Source organism: Mustela lutreola, chromosome 3, assembly GCF_030435805.1.
Source record: "Mustela lutreola isolate mMusLut2 chromosome 3, mMusLut2.pri, whole genome shotgun sequence".
NCBI classification, from domain to species: domain Eukaryota; kingdom Metazoa; phylum Chordata; class Mammalia; order Carnivora; family Mustelidae; genus Mustela; species Mustela lutreola.
This window is the reverse complement of record NC_081292.1, coordinates 83,027,858-83,050,199: the sequence shown is the minus strand read 5'-3', so window position 1 is coordinate 83,050,199 and position 22,342 is coordinate 83,027,858. Positions and strand designations below refer to the sequence as shown.

Sequence of the window (22,342 nt, the reverse complement as noted above, 5' to 3'; positions counted from 1 at the left end):
ATTACAAGTTTGGTGCAGACAGAAAATGCAAATATTTATGAAAATTAGGCAGCATTTTATAGAAGAAAGTCAAATAGAGAAAAGGGGGTTATCTTTTTTTTTTTTTTTTTAGGAACTAAAGTTGTTTTGCTTTGTTTTTGCTTATTCTATTGTGGTAACAAGACATTTTACCATTTTAACCATTTTTAAATGTATAATTCAGTGGCATGAGCCCCACTCACGTTGCACAACCATCAGCATCACCACCTTCAGTTCTTTTTCTTCTTTCCACTGTCACTCTGTACCCATTAGACGATAACTCCTAACACTCCTCCTCCCACAACCATGCTCCCAGGAATGTGTCTATTGTAGGTACCTCATATAATAAATATGATTGGGGGAGGTGTTTGTTTTTCATTCATTTATTTTAGAGGGAGAGAGAATGCAAGAAAAGGGGGAGGGGCAGAGTGAGAGGGAGAGAGAGAAGATAACTCCCTTCTGAGCACTGAACCTGATTTTGGGCTTAATCTTACAACCTTGAGATCATGATCTGAGCCAAAATCAAGAATCAGATATTTAACTGACTGAGCCACACAAGCACCCCAGAAAATAAGCTTTTATTACATCATTTTATGAAGACATTTTCCTGCATAAGATGATTTTAGGAATGATAACAGGATGCCCTATTTTCATGAGGACCATATTGAATAGAATGGAATGGGACTTTTATGTTAAAAGGGGAATGGAAAATATAAGTTATACCTAGCTAACGGCCATTAAAAATGAAACAAAACAAAACAAAACAAAACAAATAATTACAGCAAAATTGGTTCTACACTGTTGCATGGAATGTAGGATTCCCCAGTTCTTCATGGAGAGTTTTCAACGCTTGAAGTTTCACAGAGACTATGATAGTCTTCTCCTCAGCATTATTCATGTATGTCTCATTGTTTCTCAGTTAAGCCATTGCTAGGATACTTTAATGGAAATTTTCTATCTACTTTTTTATCTGCTTTCTGTATTTTAACCATCTTGTACAAAAGAGATTCAGTGGCAATTGTGGACAAAAGCAAAGTGAGAAACATGCAGCCACACAGGAGGCTGCTACCAACAGTCATGCAGGCAAAGTTAAAGGTCTTTCCAAGGGTAACAACTAGGAGGGATAAGTGGTCAATTTGGAAAAACAATATCCAATATGTTTCAAATCCATGCCAAACTTGCAGAGGAATGGAAACAAATGAAACCAGAGCAATAAGGCAAAAGACCATGCTTAGTTATTATCATATTACTGGTCACTTATATTTAAGAGAATGAGATGTATACCTAAGTATACATTAGAATTATGTTCAGTTGCATTGTTGGCTCTGGTTACATTGAGGCTTACGTTACTACCTCTTGTGTTTATCCATTTAAAATAGTATGTTTCTTTATACATTGCACTTCAAAGTAAAATGTGCACTCTGATTTATATAATTCCATATTTTGAGAGAAAACACTCAGGTTTATTTGTAAAATTAATTACTAATTATTTTTAAAATTTTATTTAAATAACTGCAAGATACAATCAGAAGAGGAATATACATGTTATCGAAAAAGTTTTGCTATAAATTGTTAGGGAGGAAAAATTTTCCTTTATCATTTAAGGACTCTTCTAGCTAAAAAATAAATTGACATGAGAAAGATTAATTTTTTTAATGTATGGGGACCCCAAATATATGAGAGTTTTAAAGGCAGAAAATTAAAATGAAGTACATATGCCATCCTGAGCTAAAGAATGGAATAGGAGGCTGAGACTTTAGAGGGAAGGAGGACAATTCACAGGGAAATAAGTGAAGGGCAGATATTTGGTAGTAATGTATTCGCTTTACCAGATAGATGGAACACTTGGAAAAAAAAAATTATCTCTGGCAAAAACTCATTCTGGGAAAGAACCTCAATTTATATTTTTCTAGATAGTTAAGGGAGTGGAAAATTGTCTCCGGGGCCTGCAGGGTCTCAATTGCCTTCAACTCAAAATAGTCCATGTGCTAAAGTGACACATTTTGGGGTGACTTGTTCTGAATCCCTTTGAAGTATATAAATATGATATAAATATTTTTGCAAAAGGCAGAATGCTAAGATGACTAGATACACCTTTTCTTCCTTTTAACACAGGCAGAATAAGTTTATCTTAGTTAAATATATGTGGATAAATATGCCAATATTATCAGCCCAGATCCATTAATCTAGTCAATTCATAAAAGTCACGTTATTTTAATTCTCCTTGGTGTCACTGTTACACTTGTTGTGTAACAACACAACACACTGTTGTGACCCCAAGATCATGACCTGAGCCAAAACCAAGATTCAGATGTTTATCTTACTGAGCCACCCAGACATCCCACCAATAAGATTTCTTTATGAATTTTTTTTTTTCTAGGGGCGCCTGGGTGGCTCAGTGGGTTGAGCCTCTGTCTTCAGCTCATGTCATGATCTTGAGGGGTCCTGGTATAGAGCCCCACATTTAGCTCTCTGCTCAGCAGGAAACCTGCTTCCCCCCTCTCTCTGCCTGCTGTTCTGCCTTCGTGTGATCTCTCTCTCTGTCAGATAAATAAATAAAATTTATTTAAAAAATTTCTCTAAGTAGAATATATGTAGGCAAAACAGTAAATATTTAGTACATTGAACAAAATTTTCTTTAACTTATGTAAAATATTAAAGGATTTAAAATTTTAGAAATATATATAAATTTAAAATCCTCAGCACTAATGCAGCATCCTTGTAAAATGTTTTGGTTTTATTTGTTTTTAAGACGTTAGCTGATCCATGTCATGTTCATTAAAAGTAGATTTTTTTTAAACATCCTAAAAATTTCATTATTATACCACTAAATTGTCCCAAAATATTCTCTAAAAATTTGATAGCATTATGATTGGAGACAGAAAGCTATGTCAGACATTATATTTTGATGGATTTTGATAACATACAATTAACTTATTGTATTTCCCAGACATTGAGAAATATCTCCACCCTAATTCTTACTTTGGGCAGAGATTCTTTCAAAAACATTTAAGATGAATCTTGGAACACTGAAAAAATAAAGTAACATTAAAATTTAAAAAAACATTAAGAATGTAAGTTGACTCTAAGTTCAAAACTCTAGGGGCATCTGGGTGGCTCAGTTGATTAAGCATCTGCCTTCAGCCTCAGGACATGATCCCAAGGCCCTGGGATCAAACCCTGTGTTTGGGCTCCCTGCTCAGTGGGGAGTCTGCTTTTCCTTCTGCCTGCATCTCCCTATGTCTGCTGCTCCCTCTCCCTGCTGTGTTATCTCTCTCTCTGTCAAAAATTTAAAGTTTTCTTGGTTTGTTTACTTTTTAAATGTAATTTGAGGGTCAAATTGCTTATTATTAGAAATAAGAAGTCCTAGATATAATCTTTTTATGTCAAACTGCTTGTCATGCTATAAACTTATTCTTCAATGTGGTGCCTTTCTGGATTGGATGGGAGCCCCCAAAAGTGGGGTGATGACGGGGTGGAAGCCAGTAGCATGGGTGGTGAAAGGACTCACCCAAGGCAGAACAAAGGAGATAGAAGTTGATTGAATACACCACAACGAAGTAGCAGGCAGGATAGCAAAGAAGTAACTGCCACAAGGCAGTGGGTGGGGGGTGTATTTAAAAGGGGGCCATGAGGCGGTATGGTGATGTGTGAAATTTCCCTTGTTTTGGTAACTTTATCTGGCTTTAATTAGCTCATTTGTTACTTAGGGTTATTGATATTTGAGGTGGGCTGCCTTCATGGGTGTGTCTGTATTCAGCCAGGTGGTAGCTGTGGGCCCTTTTGCCTTGGTCGAGTTTCCATTGCTCAAGCCTGTTGTCTAAAAGTGTCCTCTATGTCCAACTGCCTAACCCATTTCTCTATTTTCAGGAGGATAGGTGCAGTTATCTCTTCAGGGATAGGTCTATCTTGCTAGTGAGGGCTGTATGGGCTTCACTTTTCCATTTCTTACAAATGGTTGTAGGAATCTGAGTGGCCTTAGGTGCCAAACCTGTGAGTCTTTATTTCAGATTCCACCTGTGTCCTTAGCTTTGCTTCATTGACTGCCAAGGCTGACTTCTTTTCAGAGTGTTAAGAAATGGCTCTCTTGGGCTGAGATCTGCACCTCTTACAGTAGTGAGAAGGGTCTTACAGCTCAATATGAAGATATTTTGACCCCAGATTTGGTAATCTTAACCTTTCAGTTTGAGCTTCTGTGTTGAGATCAAGATTTCAAGGACTTGCACTAGAAAGGGGAATACCAGAACTGTATGCTGTGCAGACAGCACTCCTCTTGCACGAGGTCTTGGTGCTTTACTGTGGGGCACAAGAGAGATCTGCTGTCTCTCGGTCCTTGCTTGTCCACCTTCAGGCAAGTGAGAGTCCTGGTGCCTGCAATGAATCCTCCACATCCTGCAAGTGGAAACAGATCAGTTTCATTCTACTTTTATAAGTTATTTGCACTTTCCACATCTTTTATTGGGAGGAACCCTCATAAAAATGAAATACAACATCACAGACTTGTTTTTTTGTTGTAGCTGAAACAATTCTTATTTCTCTATTTATCCATAAATTCATTTCCACTCTCATCCTCCTGTATATATATCAAGTCAACTGAAACCAACATGGACTTATTATAGTGTGATCATTTTGGGGCACCTAAGCCATATTAGCTGCTCAGGAGCCCCCAGATTTCCTCTGCACCCAGTTATCACTATATTGTACATTCACTGAACTTGGGATATATTCTTCTTCATGGTCTGTTGGGGTTTCTAGCAATGCATATAGTAAGGTGCTCTGCAAATAGCAGGTACCCCAAAACATTTACTAACAGATTATTGAATAAAGGCATGAAGACACACAATAAGTGAATATTATAAGTGATTGTTCTAGGGCGCCTGGGTGGCTCAGTGGGTTAAGCCGCTGCCTTCGGCTCAGGTCATGATCTCAGGGTCCTGGGATCGAGTCCCGCATCGGGCTCTCTGCTTAGCAGGGAGCCTGCTTCCCTCTCTCTCTCTCTGCCTGCCTCTCCATCTACTTGTGATTTCTCTCTGTCAAATAAATAAATAAAATCTTTAAAAAAAAAAAAAATAAGTGATTGTTCTAGACAATTAGAATTTTGAAAGACATTGGGGTTACTTAGACACAAAAAGAATACTCCTTATATAGACAAAGCTTGATTATTAAGATCTTTGAAATTCTGAAAACTGAAAGCATGCTTTTACAACATCAGAAGAACATCAGAAGACACAACAATTTTATTTTGCACATATATATTTTCATTGGTTATGAAATCTGTGTTGTATAATTCTGCATTTTTCTATATGGAAGATAAACTAGAAAAAGAGAAGAAGAGTAAGATGAACAGGAAGATGAGAGAAAGAAGGAATAAAAAGCAACAGAAATACAAAGGAAAGAGAGTAGAAGGCAATAGAATCAGAAATAAAGGAGAAAAGAAAAAAATCTGAGTAAAATGAATGAATAAGCCATTGATACTATAAATTGTAAAGAAACATTGTCAGAGTTTTAGACAACATTGGAAATTCAGGTTTCCTTTTGACTATGATAACCCAGAAAAAAAGAAATACAAAATTTCCAACTAAGATTGTTAATAAAATATAGAAATATAAAAATTTGTAAAAACTGTAATTATTTCCATGAAAATATTTCTGTGATCCCATATACGTGTATCATATGTGTTTGTGTATAGTTTATATATAGATACTATAATATTTATATTATATACACACAGTGTTAAATAAATTTTATTCCAAGATTAAAACATAAGTTTAGGTTTCATTTATGAGGTTTTGCAATGCAGGAAATTGCTCTTTGAGAGAATCACTTGATTTTCTCCTAGAATGAGAGATTTATTTGGTGTTGATTGTACTGTTTTCACATGTACAAGCTGAAGGGCAGGTGTTGGGCAGAGAATTCCAAGCTTGAAGTCAATTATTTTTGTGATTTAGTTGAGGTAATAGACAGTTAACTTCCATTGGAATTTTTCAAAGGGGTTGAAATGCAGCCAAGTGAATAAATTTCATATACCTTTGTTGGGCCACCAATCCATGTACTCATGACTTGAGAGTCTAAACATGTCCTTCTATTGTTCATTCACTAGTGTCTCAGATACGTAAGTGATGTTTTCCCCAATGAGCTTGCTAGATAACAGGAATCTGGAACTATCTGTGTCCAATATTTCCATTAAATGTTTGGGATGCTTGGGCAACTGAGAGAAAGAGTAAGAGGAGTGGCAACACCTGCCCTAAAGGTTTAAGCTGTAGAATAAAATGTGCGTGATCTTTTCTGGGATTCTCACTGGGAGAGTCAATATATTCCCCAATTTTCCTTTAAAAATGTCTCCAAAACAACAACCAAAGGAACTATGATTCAATGTGAAAAGTGCTATAGAATGATGTACTGGGCTTTTACATTTTCTTGCTCCCAACTGATTTCAATACAGAAGAAGAAAAACTAAAAAGAAAAAATGAAGTTTTCAGAAGCAAGAAGAGGATGTGACCAACTCAACTGGCTTGTTTGGAAAAGGATTCATGGAAAATGCAACAGTTGGGCTCAGAAAAAGATATAGTTGGTTATTGATAAACTAACTACCCCCAAAGTTAGTGTCATGAGTAAAGGTCATCTAATTTCAGGTGGGTTTGCAGATATCTGTGGTGAACTGGGGGAAGGCTTGGAAATGGTTGGGCTAGAATAATGTCTACTGAGTGGATTCAGTTCTGCCCCATATCATTCTCTGGCTGGCTTTTCCAGGGGAAAGTTCTAGAAGGAAACCAGAAAGCTCAAAAGCTCTTGAAGTTCAAATCTAGGATTAAAATACCATTACTTCTGGTACCTTCTATTAGCAAGAACAAATTTCAAAACTACCCAGATTCAAGGGAGAAATAGATTCCAATTCTTTACAAAAACTGTGAAGTATATTGCAAAGTATGGGTGCAAAGAAGCCATTGATTAAACTTGTTAATCCAATCAATTCACTAGGAAAGAGAATATAGATAGATGATAGATAGAAAGATGATAGATAGATAATAGATAGATAGATAGATGGACTTTACACACATGTATTTATCCGAACCAAAAAACCATTATATGATCTAGTGTGTAGATAAACTGTAACATACTATATAGTTGCATCCTTGCCAAAGAGTTTTTTTGTTTGTTTGTTTGTTTTGATTTGTTTTGTTTTTCTTTCATCTCAGGAGTTTATGACAAGGTAATGAATCAGTGTAAAAAGAAAGCAACATTTACGTTATATCCACAGTTAATCAGAATCCATCATAAATTTATACTTTTATATATTAACTTTGGCACTGTGTTTGGTTCTAATCTTTTTGAAAAAATATGTATGTATTAAAAAAGCAAAGAAATAAAAAGTTTATATTTCTCCTTTTTATATTTATTTATTTTTAAAGATTTTATTTATTTATTTTACAGACAGAGATCACAACTAGGCAGAGAAGGGACACCTAGGTGGCTCAGTTGGTTAAGCAGCTGCCTGAGGCTCAGGTCATGATCCCAGCATCCTGGGATCAAGTCCCACGTTGGGCTCCTTGCTCAGCAGGGAGCCTGCTTCTTTCTCTGCCTCTGGCTGCCACTCTGTCTGCCTGTGCTCACTCTCTCTGACAAATATAAATAAATAAAATCTTTAAAACACACACACACACACAAACAACTAGGCAGAAAAGCAGGCAGAGAGAGAGGAGGAAGGAGGCTCCTTGCCCAGCACAGAGCTTGATGTGGGGCTCAATCCCAGGATCCTGGGATCATGACCTGAGCCAAAGGCAGAGGCTTTAACCCAGGTGCCCCTATGTTTGTCCTTAAAAAAATAAATTCTGTTATAAAAATCTGAATGAGTTTATGTTTGGGATATTCTTACTTAAAGAAGATATGCAATCTGAAATCTACAGGGGAGGACCCTGGAGAGAAATTCAAAGATTTTAAATGGTTATCACCCAGAGAAGCTTGGATGAGAATGTATTTTCACCACACTTGAATGGCACTTTTGAGGCACTTGGACAAAAACACAAGTTTTTGTGGCATTTACAGAATTTAATATTGGGAAATTGGATGATATACCTCTAAAAGGCAAATAGTTATCCTCTTGAAAGTCTGAAAATTTAATATTACAAGAATTATGCAATACTGACACACACATATTAAGATGTGAAAAAGGGAAACAAACAGTAGTTGCAGATATACGTCCACAAAGAGAGTCACAGGGAAAGTTACACATATTAATTTGAAGTCAGGCTGCCTTTCACTTGGGAAACTCTATAGATTAGGTCCTGGAGAGAATAACACCATGACAGAACTCATTTATCATGCATGTATAGCTAATGGTTAAAGATTCTCCCTAGTAAGGCAGGGTAGGTCAGGCAATTTCCTCTCTTTCTGTACGCCTATCTCACACATACACAAACCATACATTAGAAGTCATTGGCTTTATATCTGCTTTTCCATTTCTTTGACTCTTACCCCAAAATAATGCAAACAATAGAAATGATATTTCCATGAAACTATTCATACAAATAATATCAAAAGTAGAAAATAGACTATGCTATAAAATAAAGATATGACCAGTTATATTACCTCCACATAATAATTACATACACTCTTGAAAAGTGATTTTAAAAGTGACTTTAAAATTGGGCTCTCTGCTCAGCAGGGAGCCTGCTTCCCTCTCTCTCTCTCTATCTCTCTGCCTGCCTCTCCATCTGCTTGTGATATCTCTCTGTCAAATAAATAAATAAAATATTAAAAAAAAAAGAAAAGAAAGTGACTTTAAAGATTAAATAAAAGAGGGGGAGGCAAGATGGCGGAGAAGTAGCAGGCTGAGACTACTTCAGCTGGCCGGAGATCAGCTACATAGCTTATCTAAAGATTGCAAACACCTGAAAAATCCATCGGCAGATCGAAGACAAGAAGAACAGCAATTATGGAAACAGAAAAACAACCACTTTCTGAAAGGTAGGACCGGCGGAGAAGTGAATCCAAAGCGACAGGAAGATAGACCCCAGGGGGAGGGGCCGGCTCCCGGCAAGCGGCGGAGCAACCGTGCACAAAATCAGGACTTTTAAAAGTCTGTTCCGCTAAGGGACATCGCTGCAGAGGCTAAACCGGGGCGAAGCCCACGTGGGGTCAGCGTGGCTCCAGGTCCCGCAGGGTCACAGAAGGATCGGGGGTGTCTGAGTGTGGCAGAGCTTGCGGGTATTGGAACGGGAAAGCCGGCTACAGAGACAGAGCCGACAGTAAGCTCACAGCTCAGTGATACCTTGAACCGGTCGCAGGCTCGGTGAGCTCGGAGCGCGGCCGGAGGTCGGGCAGACGGGAGTAACTGGGCGCTGTTCTCTGAGGGCGCACTGAGGAGTGGGGCCCTGGGCTCTCGGCTCCTCCGGGCTGGAGACCAGGAGGCCACCATTTGTATTCCCGTCCTCTGGAACTCTACAGAAAGCGCTCAGGGAACAAAAGCTCCTGAAAGCAAACGCGAGCGGATTACTCACCCTGGCCCCTGTTAAGAGCGGTGCAATTCCGCCTGGGGCAAAGACACTTGAGAATCACTACAACAGGCCCCTCCCCCAGAAGAACAAGAAGAAATCCAGCCGAGACCAAGTTTACCTACCAAGGAGTGCGGTTTCAATACCAAGGAGAGCAGCAGAATTCCAGAGGAGGAGAAAGCAAAGCATGGAACTCATGGCTTTTTCGCTGTGATTTTTTTTAGTCTTGCAGTTAATTTGATTTTTTTCTTTTTCATTTTTGTTTCTTTCTCTAGCCTTCTGGTAAATTTTTTTTAACTTTTACCTTTTTCTTTTTTAACATTTTTTAACTAGTTTATCCAAAATATATATTTTTTCTTTTTTATATTTTTCTTGTTTTCTTTTTTTAATTCTTTTCTTTTCTTTTTTTTCTTTTTTCTTTTTTTTTTTTCGTTCTTCCTTTTTGAACCTCTTTTTATCCCCTTTCTACCCCTCACGATTTGGGATCTCTTCTAATTTGGTTAAAGCATATTTTCCTGGGGTTGTTACCACCCGTTTAGTATTTTACTTGCTCCTTCATATACTCTTATATGGACAAAATGACAAGACTGAAAAATTCAACACAAAAAAAAGAACAAGAGGCAGTACCGATGGCTAGGGACCTAATCAATACAGACATTGGTAATATGTCAGATCTAGAGTTCAGAATGACAATTCTCAAGGTTCTAGCCGGGCTCGAAAAAGGCATGGAAGATATTAGAGAAACCCTCTCGAGAGATATAAAAGCCCTTTCTGGAGAAATAAAAGAACTAAAATCTAACCAAGTTGAAATCAAAAAAGCTATTAATGAGGTGCAATCAAAAATGGAGGCTCTCACTGCTAGGATAAATGACGCAGAAGAAAGAATTAGTGATATAGAAGACCAAATGACAGAGAATAAGGAAGCTGAGCAAAAGAGGGACAAACAGCTACTGGACCACGAGGGGAGAATTCAAGAGATAAGTGACACCATAAGACGAAACAACATTAGAATAATTGGGATTCCAGAAGAAGAAGAAAGAGAGAGGGGAGCAGAAGGTATACTGGAGAGAATTATTGGGGAGAATTCCCCCAATATGGCAAAGGGAACGAGCATCAAAATTCAGGAGGTTCAGAGAACGCCCCTCAAAATCAATAAGAATGGGCCCACACCCCGTCACCTAATAATAAAATTTACAAGTCTCGGTGACAAAGAGAAAATCCTGAAAGCAGCCTGGGAAAAGAAGTCTGTAATATACAATGGTAAAAATATTAGATTGACAGCTGACTTATCCACAGAGACCTGGCAGGCCAGAAAGAGCTGGCATGATATTTTCAGAGCACTAAATGAGAAAAACATGCAGCCAAGAATACTATATCCAGCTAGGCTATCATTGAAAATAGAAGGAGAGATTAAAAGCTTCCAGGACAAACAAAAATTGAAAGAATTTGCAAACACCAAACCAGCTCTACAGGAAATATTGAAAGGGGTCCTCTAAGCAAAGAGAGCCTACAAGTGGTAGATCAGAAAGGAACAGAGACCATATACAGTAAGAGTCACCTTACAGGCAATACAATGGCACTAAATTCATATCACTCAATAGTTACCCTGAACGTGAATGGGCTAAATGCCCCTGTCAAAAGACACAGGGTATCAGAATGGATAAAAAAATCAAAACCCATCTATATGTTGCCTCCAAGAAACTCATTTTAAGCCCGAAGACACCTCCAGATTTAAAGTGAGGGGGTGGAAAAGAATTTACCATGCTAATGGACATCAGAAGAAAGCAGGAGTGGCAATCCTTAGATCAGATCAATTAAATTTTAAGCCAAAGACTATAATAAGAGATGAGGAAGGACACTATATCATACTCAAAGGGTCTGTCCAACAAGAAGATTTAATAATTTTAAATATCTATGCCCCCAACGTGGGAGCTGCCAACTATATAAACCAATTAATAACAAAATCAAAGAAACACATCAACAATAATACAATAATAGTAGGGGACTTTAACACTCCCCTCACTGAAATGGACAGGTCATCCAAGCAAAAGATCAGCAAGGAAATAAAGGCCTTAAACGACACACTGGACCAGATGGACATCACAGATATATTCAGAACATTTCATCCCAAAGCAACAGAGTACACATTCTTCTCTAGTGCACATGGAACATTCTCCAGAATAGATCACATCCTCGGTCCTAAATCAGGACTCAACCGGTATCAAAAGATTGGGATCATTCCCTGCATATTTTCAGACCACAATGCTCTAAAGCTAGAACTCAACCACAAAAGGAAGTTTGAAAAGAACCCAAATACATGGAGACTAAACAGCATCCTTCTAAAGAATGAATGGGTCAACCATGAAATTAAAGAAGAATTGAAAAAAATCATGGAAACAAATGATAATGAAAATACAACAGTTCAAAATCTGTGGGACACAACAAAGGCAGTCCTGAGAGGAAAATATATAGCAGTACAAGCCTTTCTCAAGAAAAAAGAAAGGTCTCAGGTACACAACCTAACCCTACACCTAAAGGAGCTGGAGAAAGAACAAGAAAGAAACCCTAAGCCAAGCAGGAGAAGAGAAATCATAAAGATCAAAGCAGAAATCAATGAAATAGAAACCAAAAAGACAATAGAGCAAATCAACAAAACTAGGAGCTGGTTCTTTGAAAGAATTAATAAAATTGATGAACCCCTGGCCAGACTTATCAAAAAGAAAAGAGAAAGGACCCAAATAAATAAAATCATGAATGAAAGAGGAGAGATCACAACTAACACCAAAGAAATACAAACGATTATAAGAACATACTATGAGCAACTCTACGCCAACAAATTTGACAATCTGGAAGAAATGGATGCATTCCTAGAAACATATAAACTACCACAACTGAACCAGGAAGAAGTAGAAAGCCTGAACAGACCCATAACCAGTAAGGAGATTGAAACAGTCATTAAAAATCTCCAAACAAACAAAAGCCCAGAGCCAGATGGCTTCCTGGGGGAATTCTACCAAACTTTTAAAGAAGAACTAATTCCTATTCTCCTGAAACTGTTCCAAAAAATAGAAATGGAAGGAAAACTTCCAAACTCATTTTATGAGGCCAGCATCACCTTGATCCCAAAACCAGACAAGGATCCCATCAAAAGAGAGAGCTATAGACCAATATCCTTGAGGAACACAGATGCCAAAATACTCAACAAAATACTAGCCAATAGGATTCAACAGTACATTAAAAGGATTATTCACCACGGCCAAGTGGGAATTATTCCAGGGCTGCAAGGTTGGTTCAACATTTGCAAATAGTCAATGTGATAAAACACATCATAAAAGAAAGAACAAGATCCATATGATACTCTCAATAGATGCTGAAAAAGCATTTGACAAAGTACAGCATCCCTTCCTGATCAAAACTCTTCAAAGTGTAGGGATAGAGGGCACATACCTCAATATCATCAAAGCCATCTATGAAAAACCCACCGCAAATATCATTCTCAATGGAGAAAAACTGAAAGCTTTTCCGCTAAGGTCAGGAACACGTCAGGGATGTCCATTATCACCACTGCTGTTCAGCATAGTACTAGAGGTCCTAGCCTCAGCAATCAGACAACAAAAGGAAATTAAAGGCATCCAAATCAGCAAAGAAGAAGTCAAATTATCACTCTTCGCAGATGATATGATACTACATGTGGAAAACCCAAAAGACTCCACTCCAAAACTGCTAGAACTTATACAGGAATTCAGTAAAGTGTCAGGATATAAAATCAATGCACAGAAATCAGTTGCATTTCTCTACACCAACAGCAAGACAGAAGAAAGAGAAATTAAGGAGTCCATCCCATTTACAATTGCACCCAAAACCATAAGATACCTAGGAATAAACCTAACCAAAGAGGCACAGAATCTATACTCAGAAAACTATAAAGTACTCATGAAAGAAATTGAGGAAGACACAAAGAAATGGAAAAATGTTCCACGCTCCTGGATTGGAAGAATAAATGTTGTGAAAATGTCTATGCTACCTAAAGCAATCTACACATTTAATGCAATTCCTATCAAAGTACCATCCATCCTTTTCAAAGAAATGGAACAAATAATTCTAAAATTTATATGGAACCAGAAAAGACCTCGAATAGCCAAAGGGATATCGAAAAAGAAAGCCAACGTTGGTGGCATCACAATTCCGGACTTCAAGCTCTATTACAAAGCTGTCATCATCAAGACAGCATGGTACTGGCACAAAAAAGACACATAGATCAATGGAACAGAATAGAGAGCCCAGAAATAGACCCTCAACTCTATGGTCAACTAATCTTCGACAAAGCAGGAAAGAATGTCCAATGGAAAAAAGACAGCCTCTTCAATAAATGGTGCTGGGAAAATTGGACAGCCACATGCAGAAAAATGAAATTGGACCATTCCCTTACACCACACACAAAAATAGACTCAAAATGGATGAAGGACCTTAATGTGAGAAAGGAATCCATCAAAATCCTTGAGGAGAACACAGGCAGCAACCTCTTCGACCTCAGCTGCAGCAACATCTTCCTAGGAACAACGCCAAAGGCAAGGGAAGCAAGGGCAAAAATGAACTATTGGGATTTCATCAAGATCAAAAGCTTTTGCACAGCAAAGGAAACAGTTAACAAAATCAAAAGACAACTGACAGAATGGGAGAAGATATTTGCAAACGACATATCAGATAAAGGACTAGTGTCCAGAATCTATAAAGAACTTAGCAAACTCAACACCCAAAGAACAAATAATCCAATCAAGAAATCGGCAGAGGACATGAACAGACATTTCTGCAAAGAAGACATCCAGATGGCCAACAGACACATGAAAAAGTGCTCCATATCACTCGGCATCAGGGAAATACAAATCAAAACCACAATGAGATATCACCTCACACCAGTTAGAATGGCTAAAATAAACAAGTCAGGAAATGACAGATGCTGGCGAGGATGCGGAGAAAGGGGAACCCTCCTGCACTGTTGGTGGGAATGCAAGCTAGTGCAGCCACTCTGGAAAATAGCATGGAGGTTCCACAAAATGTTGAAAATAGAACTGCCCTATGACCCAGCAATTGCACTATTGTGCATTTACCCTAAAGATACAAACATAGTGATCCAAAGGGGTACGTGCACCCGAATGTTTATAGCAGCCATGTCCACAATAGCCAAACTATGGAAAGAACCTAGATGTCCATCAACAGATGAATGGATCAAGAAAATGTGGTATATATACACAATGGAATACTATGCAGCCATCAAAAGAAATGAAATTTTGCCATTTGCGACATCATGGATGGAACTAGAGTGTATCATGCTTAGCGAAATAAGTCAAGCGGAGAAAGACAGCTATCATATGATCTCCCTGATATGAGGAAGTGGTGATGGAACTTGGGGGCTTAAGTGGGTAGAAGAAGAATAAATGAAATAAGATGGGATTGGGAGGGAGACAAACCTTAAGTGACTCTTAATCTCACAAAACAAACTGAGGGTTGCTGGGGGGAGGGGGTTTGGGAGAAGGGGGTGGGATTATGAACATTGGGGAGGGTATGTGATTTGGTGAGTGCTATGAAGTGTATAAACCTGGTGATTCCCAGACCTGTACCCCTAGGGATAAAAATATATGTTTATAAAAAATTAAAAATTAAAAAAAAGGATTACATAAAAGAAAAGTTGTACATATTGTGTTCAATTGAAAGTGTTAATAAAAATTATAAATATACTGTGATAATTAATGAGAGATCGGGCAATATACTGAAAAAGATTTTAGGAGAAAATACACTAAAGTTGTGAAGTAATTGATAAGGATGTGGCAGACAATTATCTTCATGCTTTTCCAATTTTTCCACAGTTAATTATATTGGGTTTTATAACAGAAGATGCATCTATAGATAAAAGCAATCACGTACTTAATTCTCTTATGGAAGTGAAAATAATGAAAGTGTAGAGAATATAGATCAAAGTGAACGAACGGAAGGGTATAGTACCAAATCTGTGCTTATGCCCTTTCTGTTTTTGCTAAACTATGAATAACATTAATAATTTTAAACATGAATATCATCTAGTTGATTATACTAAAATATTATAATTATAGAAACATACAAGGTGAAACTTTCTACAAATATATGCTTATTATAATATCAAAAATACACCTTTGATGGTTTCAAAATGACTGAGTGTAATTTTAAAAAGCAATTGTCTTAGGAAGTAATCACAGTATTAAAGCTCTTTCTTATGCCTGTAAATAATAAATTTTTCCAAGTTTGAAAAACAAAGACAGTATTTCATTTAATTTTGTATTCTTGGAAATTATTACAGTGCTTCAGTAGTCTGATCATTCAATTACCAAGCATTGACTGCGCACTCACTGTGTGCACACCAGTGTGCTGCACATTCTTCTAAAGAAGGGGATTCATCAGCACGCGGGTTACTGTTTTCTTACAGCCTGGATTACAGAGGGAGAGAGGAGTCAATACAGAAAGTTAATAATTTCCCAAGGTGATACTTGTTATAAAGACATTAAAACACATTGATTGATACACAGAAAGACAATGAAGATTGTTTAAATTGGCAGGTCAGGGGAGGCCTCATTGATAATGAAACTTGCAAGCTGAGATACGAAGGAAAAGTGGGACCAAACATGTAAAAGATCTGGGCGGTGAGAATAGTACTTCAGTTTTGGGGAATGGCATTTGCAAAGTTTCTACAGCAGGACTAAGTTTGGTGAATATGAAGATTTGAAATGTAGGTGGTCAAGGAGGAAAGAGTGATGAAACAAATATCACACTGGCAAAACAGTGTTTATGCTCAATGGATTAGGAAACCCTGGGACGTTTTAAGCACAGGCAAGATATGGAATGATTTGTGTTGTCAAAAATCCATTCCTACTGCTGTGCAAAGATTCCAATGGAAAAACTCACTGGAATGAGATTCATTATTGGTATGTTATGGATATATCAATTGCACTAGAGTGAAAACTTATCCTGGAAGAAGTGGAAGGATATGGGAAATATTTTAGGAACAAAAACAAGAGTTTTGCTGATTCTTTGAATATGGTGTGTAAGTGTAGATAAATATTTACAAGGCTCCTTAGTTTTGAGCTTTAACTGGAAGGGCAGTGGTGTATTTACTTGATGAAGACTATTTTCAGAGGAACAGATTCAGTGGGGGTGATGATCAAGTTGAGATGTCTAGTAAGTGTTCAAGTAGCTATGTCAATGACACAACTTGCATCTACATATATCTGGGACACAATGGAGTCTTTCTCAGATTGAAGTGTCAGTGTCATATAAATGATATTTCAAAGCAATGGGATTTGGGATTGGATGAGATCACTTATGCAGGTAATGCAGAAAAAGAAGAGTAGATTTCCAAGAACAAAATCCTGGGAATTCAAACATTAAGGGGTTTGAGCAGATAAGGTATCAGCACTGAAAACTGAGGAAAAAATAGCGATTTAAGTGAATAACTTCACAAGAAGGAAGCAAGCATCAAATGGGTCAAGGACTTCTCTGGAGTCAGGTAAGATGTTGAATCTAATGTTAACTTCAAAAAGAAAAGTTATTTTGGGGTGCCTGGGTGGCTCAGTGGGTTAAAGCCTCTGCCTTCCGCTCAGGTCATGATCCCAGTGTCCTGGGATCCAGCCCTGCATCGGGCTCTCTGCTCAGTGGGTAGCCTGCTTCTTCCTATCTCTCTGCCTGCCTCTCCTACTACTTGTAATCTCTATCAAATAAATAAATAAAATCTTAAAAAAAGTTTTTTTTTTTATCACAAAAATGGGTTTATTTGAGAATAAAAAGAGAATTGCAGTTTGGGTTGTGCAAGCTATGACAAAGTTATAGGTGAGTCCAATAAACAAAGGAGAGGAGTTGTTTTATGAAGAAGAAGGAGGAACTTGGGAAGCATTGTTTTGAATGTAAGTCAGTTGGAGAAAAGCAGGAGTTCAGGGTGATGACAATTTCTCGTTGGCTGAGTTGTAGTATGGGTAGTCAATTTCTTGTAGGAGATGTAGTGTCCTTTTTTTTTTTTTTTCTTTAGCCATGTAACTGACACTTCTTCCTATAACTGACAGTGAGTGGTACCACTTCCCATTCTTGTTTTCAGACTCTACTTTGATGAGGTCTCCCTTTACTATTTTTCATAAATGTAAGGAAAGAATAATGACTACTGGATTCAGAAATAGAAAACTCATTGGTTACTTTGATAGAAAAGCCCAATTAGATGGGTCTAGAAAAAAAATGTTGACATATAGGCTAAATTGGCAGTATATCTTTTAAGGATAGTTTCATTTTTTGTCATTGGTTAGCAACCTGCTACCATGCAGGACTTGATGAGCTATGAAAGGATTTCTATAGCACTGAAAACGTGAAGTGGAATTTCCACATATTTGTATATAAACTCTATTCACATTGATGTGTCTGAATAAAGCAATATTCCCTGCTTGAAGTTAGTGAACAAAAACAAAAAACAAACAAACAAAAAACTTTCCAAGACACTGTCTCTGTCAAAGAGGCATGAAGAGGTGTCCTAGAAGTGGACTAGCTTGCCGTATGTTGAGCATTTTATGAATAAGATCCTGAGCCAGGTACTGTGTGTTAGTTAACCTTACTAAGCAGGTTGCCTTGCTTAGTTTAAAAATGAGAATATAGGCTCAAAATATTAAGTAACTTATCAAAGTGACAAAAGCACACTTTTTTTTTTTAAAGCAAGTCATACTCATTTTTTTTTCTAAAGAAAAATAAATAAGAAAGTGTTCAGTCATTGTCTAAAATTAAATCTTACAAATGGGCAGCTGTGGTTTACACTGCCCAACTACGCTAAGTTCCTCTCACCTCCACTACTTTCCCCAACAGAACAATCAAACAAATGTAACTGATGGCTTTTTGTACTTCAGCTGCTTTGAAACAGTAGACTTCTGAAATCTCATCTACCTTTTCCTATAACTGAAGTCAATTGAGCTCAACTAATACAAAAGCAAACACAAATTCCTCTAGATTTACCTGGTGATAAATCAGCAAATTAGAACATGTTAGCTGGAGGCGGTCCAGTTGCAACTGACCAAAACCAAAAGTTCATGGTATTCCAAGAATTGAAATAGAAGACCTGCATAGCCCTGCTTCCTCAATATCCTTCCTTCTGATCCCATTTTGAATGATTCTCTTAGGAATGCTTTCTCCATTTGGGATTTTTTTCCCCCCACAAACTCAACATTTCATTAGAAAACATACAAAAGAAAAAAAATAAATAAGATCCAATTTGGAAATAATTGGTAATAGATAAATAATACCTACTGGTACTTGAACACAAGAAAATACCAACTCAAAATGATGCTAGAGATGTTGAAACCATTGATTGAAAGAGTCAGATGTGGGTATTGGGTTATCTCTAAAAGGAAACATAAGGAAAATACAGAAATAATGAGAAAAATATGTTAATAAAAACCAGAACCCCCCGCACACTTGGATGGCTCAGTCGGTTAAGCAGTTAAGCAGCTGCCTTCCACTTGGGTCATGATCCCAGGGTCCTGGGATTGAGTCCCACATCCGGGGAGGAGGGTCCCTGTTCAGCAGGGAGCCTGCTTCTCCCTCTGCCTCTACCTGCTGCTCTGCCTGATTGTGCTCTCTCTCTCTCTGACAAATAAATAAATTTAAAATATTCTATTAAAAAAAAAACAAAAAGAACAGAACCCCCAAGTTATCTATTCAGTCTTGAAATTGAGGTGTAGAAATAGTGACCAAGGGATACTCCATCAATAACGATACCTATTTTTTATAGAGATATACAAAGGTATTAAGATTTTATATTCCAGTTTCACAGGAATTATATTACCACCATTTTATATATGGTGTCAAGGTAGCTCAAAATAGGAGGCTTATATAAGTTATATAGCTTTACATTTCAAACTCCCCCCTTCAAGGACTTCAAATTATTTCCAAAATGTTTCACAAACATGTTTTCTAGATTCCTATACCGTGAAGAATGGGCTGGGTGGGATTGTATCCTAGTTTTGTAAACAAAGAAATTAAATGACCTGGTTTAGGATTCACAGTAACCATTCTAGAGTATTGGATTTTCTTGTGAATGTAATTCTTCATATACTGCATGGTGTTGATGTTTACATTCACATTTTACTATGTTTACATTTTTAAAAATTAAAAAAAATTCTTTAAAGATTTTATTTGAGAGAGAGCACAAGAGAGCATGAACTGGGGGAGGGGCAGAAGGAGAACCCCAAGAAGGTATCAGAAGCAGGGAATCCCAAGGCAGTTCTCAATCCTAGGACCCTGGGATCATGACCTGAGCAGAAGGCAGACCTTGAACCGACAACCACCCAGGCGTCCCATGTTTACATTTTTAAACTAATAACTTAAAATAATAAAAAGTACATTTAATTTTTTTTAATCTGTTCCAAGGGTGACATTTCTTAAAACATTTCTTTGATTGACCTCAGTATATCTGTCACCTGGTCTTGTTGCATTTTATTCATTTGTAGCATCAGATGTTTGACCATATTTAATTTTCATCTTAATTTCCACAACTGGTTATACAATTTGATGAGGAAAAATATGGAGTGGATTTTGCTTCTTAAAAAAAAAAAATACATCAAACTAACATACTTACTGGGATTGACAGTTCAAATTAATCAACCACTTCTTTTTTCTCTTCCTGGCAGAGAGAGAGGGAGGGGGAGAAAGATTGAAAGAGAGAGAGGTTCCGCATTAATGTCAATCAGTGCTTAGAGAATCTGTTCCTCTAGGTCTGAATAATCAAGTGCATATGTTTTTAATTAGTAACGTCTTTGTACCCAGTGCCTCATTTAAGTGCTCTTCTTTTATTTGGTGCATTAAATTTCTGCAATTATTCTTGTTTTTCTATGTCTGGAGAAAACAATTCAAACAATCAAATCAACTAGAATAAGCACAAAATTAAATACTGCGGAGAGATTCCTCTTGACTGATAGGGAGAAAGTGGCCCCTGAAGAGTGTAGCTCTCACACAACAAGGCTGATTTTTGTCTCTTGACAAAACCCCAGCACTTTCTGAAACTTCCTTGTACGGATGACACATACTTGTTTGTGCAGATACAAGAAGCATGTGTTCCAATACATTTAAGGGAAAGGGAAATTTCATTTACCACAATCCTGAGAAATCCATCTATTTTCACATGGACCCTAAAGCAAAACACACCCTTCCAAATTAGCCTCAAGTAACAAATACTCCAAGGAAGTTTGTGTATGTTAGTGAGACCAAAATGCTTCATCAGGCACGGTTCCAGAGATTCACACCTTTTAAACGTTCCTCTGCTCAAAAGGCCTGTTAGAGTAAGTTAATAATGGGCTTCTTTCCATGGCAAACATTTCCTGCGTGTATAGCTCCACACAGCGTCCGCGGCCTGCAATGAGCCCAAAACTGGGCGCCGTCTCTTGCAGCCAGAGCGGGGAGCGGGCAGGGCGCCTGGTGCTCACCCCGGGGAAATGAAGGTAGCGCTGAGCAGCGAAATAGCTCAAAGTCCAACGAAAACATGCACTTTTCGTGTGGATAAATAACCTGACAGCTTGATTTTCGTTCCCAAGTGATCCCAGTTCAAATGTTTCAGCTCAAGAGAACCAGCTAGCATTTTGCGGGCGCTGGCGTCTCCTACGTCCCTCGCTTAGACATTGCCTTGGCGAGCGCATTTAGCTCGGGGAGGCTTAGACCGGCCCACCGGCATGGACGGTTCCAGACCCGCGCGCTAATCTGTAATGGAAGCGTGGGAGGAAAGCGTTGCGTTTATGACTTCCTCTGTGCTGCCAGAATCCGAGGACGAGGATTCTGAGAAATTGTCAAGGAAGGGAGGCTAGGGACAGGCGACAGCTCTTCTCCTACCACCCTAGAGGAATTAGTGTTTCGCTCCGCCTTCCCCGCCCCCCGCCTCCCGGCTTCCATAGTAATTCTTTTCCAAATTTCCTCACAAGTCTACCAACAGTCTTCTAGCACAGAAATCTACACTGCATAAGTTGAGAGCTTGAGGGATGGGCTGTTACACTACATTTTTCCTCTTCATTAAACATAGCTTCGAGGGTCCCAGTGGATGTGATTTGGATCTGTTTTCCAACAGTTTCAACGTTGTGTATTTCAATTCCCCTGCTCACAGCACTTGTGTCTGCACCCGTTGCAGAGTGTGGGTGGCGAAGCCCTCGGTGACCGCCCGGGAGACCATCCACACAAACCCTTTCTTATGCTTTGGTATCAGCCGGCTAAGAGCAGATAGAATGGGCAGAAGTGGGGGAACTGTACCGGGCAGGAGCGAAGTGCCTGCAAGGCCCGGGGAGACTCTGGACCAGAGAGGCTAGGGGGCGGCGAGGGAGACGAACGGGAAATGCACTGAAAAGCCAGGCAAAGGGCCGGGTGGGTTGGGCATTGTTCTGGCTTTTAAAGGGCGGGGATGGTCGAGCCCTCCCGCTGACTTTATGCATTTCTTATTCGATTCTTTGTGAAATCAGAGTCTTCCCACACCCCTCCGAGGATCCTGGGCCGTGGGCGGCTCTCGAGCACTGCCCTGGGAAAGCAACCTCCCGAGGCTCCCGACTCGACACACTGTTTCACGAGGCTCCCGGAGCACTGACACTCACATGAACCGCGTCCGGCTGGATCCTCTTAGCTGCTCCGCAAGGATTCCGAACCAATTCAGCCGCGTTTTAAAAGGTAGCAAAGCCGAGATAGGTGTCTTTTCTTTCCTTTTTCTTTTTTCGTTCTCTGTCTTTGTTTTTTTAACTAACCTGTCATTTATGCCTGGAGGGTCCAAGAAGAACCCACGACCTCTTTACTGTGTCTAACCCAGG

At 38.5% G+C, this 22,342-nt stretch overlaps 1 long non-coding RNA gene across 1 annotated transcript; it reads right to left on the bottom strand.

Moving 5' to 3' along the window:
• Positions 1–2,764: 2,764 nt before the first annotated feature.
• Positions 2,765–22,341, bottom strand: LOC131826848 (uncharacterized). Its single transcript, XR_009351779.1, has 4 exons — positions 22,133–22,341; positions 20,143–20,187; positions 18,813–18,906; positions 2,765–4,410 (listed from the first exon to the last, which is right to left on the bottom strand). It is a non-coding gene; the product is annotated as an uncharacterized LOC131826848 (long non-coding RNA).
• Position 22,342: the final 1 nt, after the last annotated feature.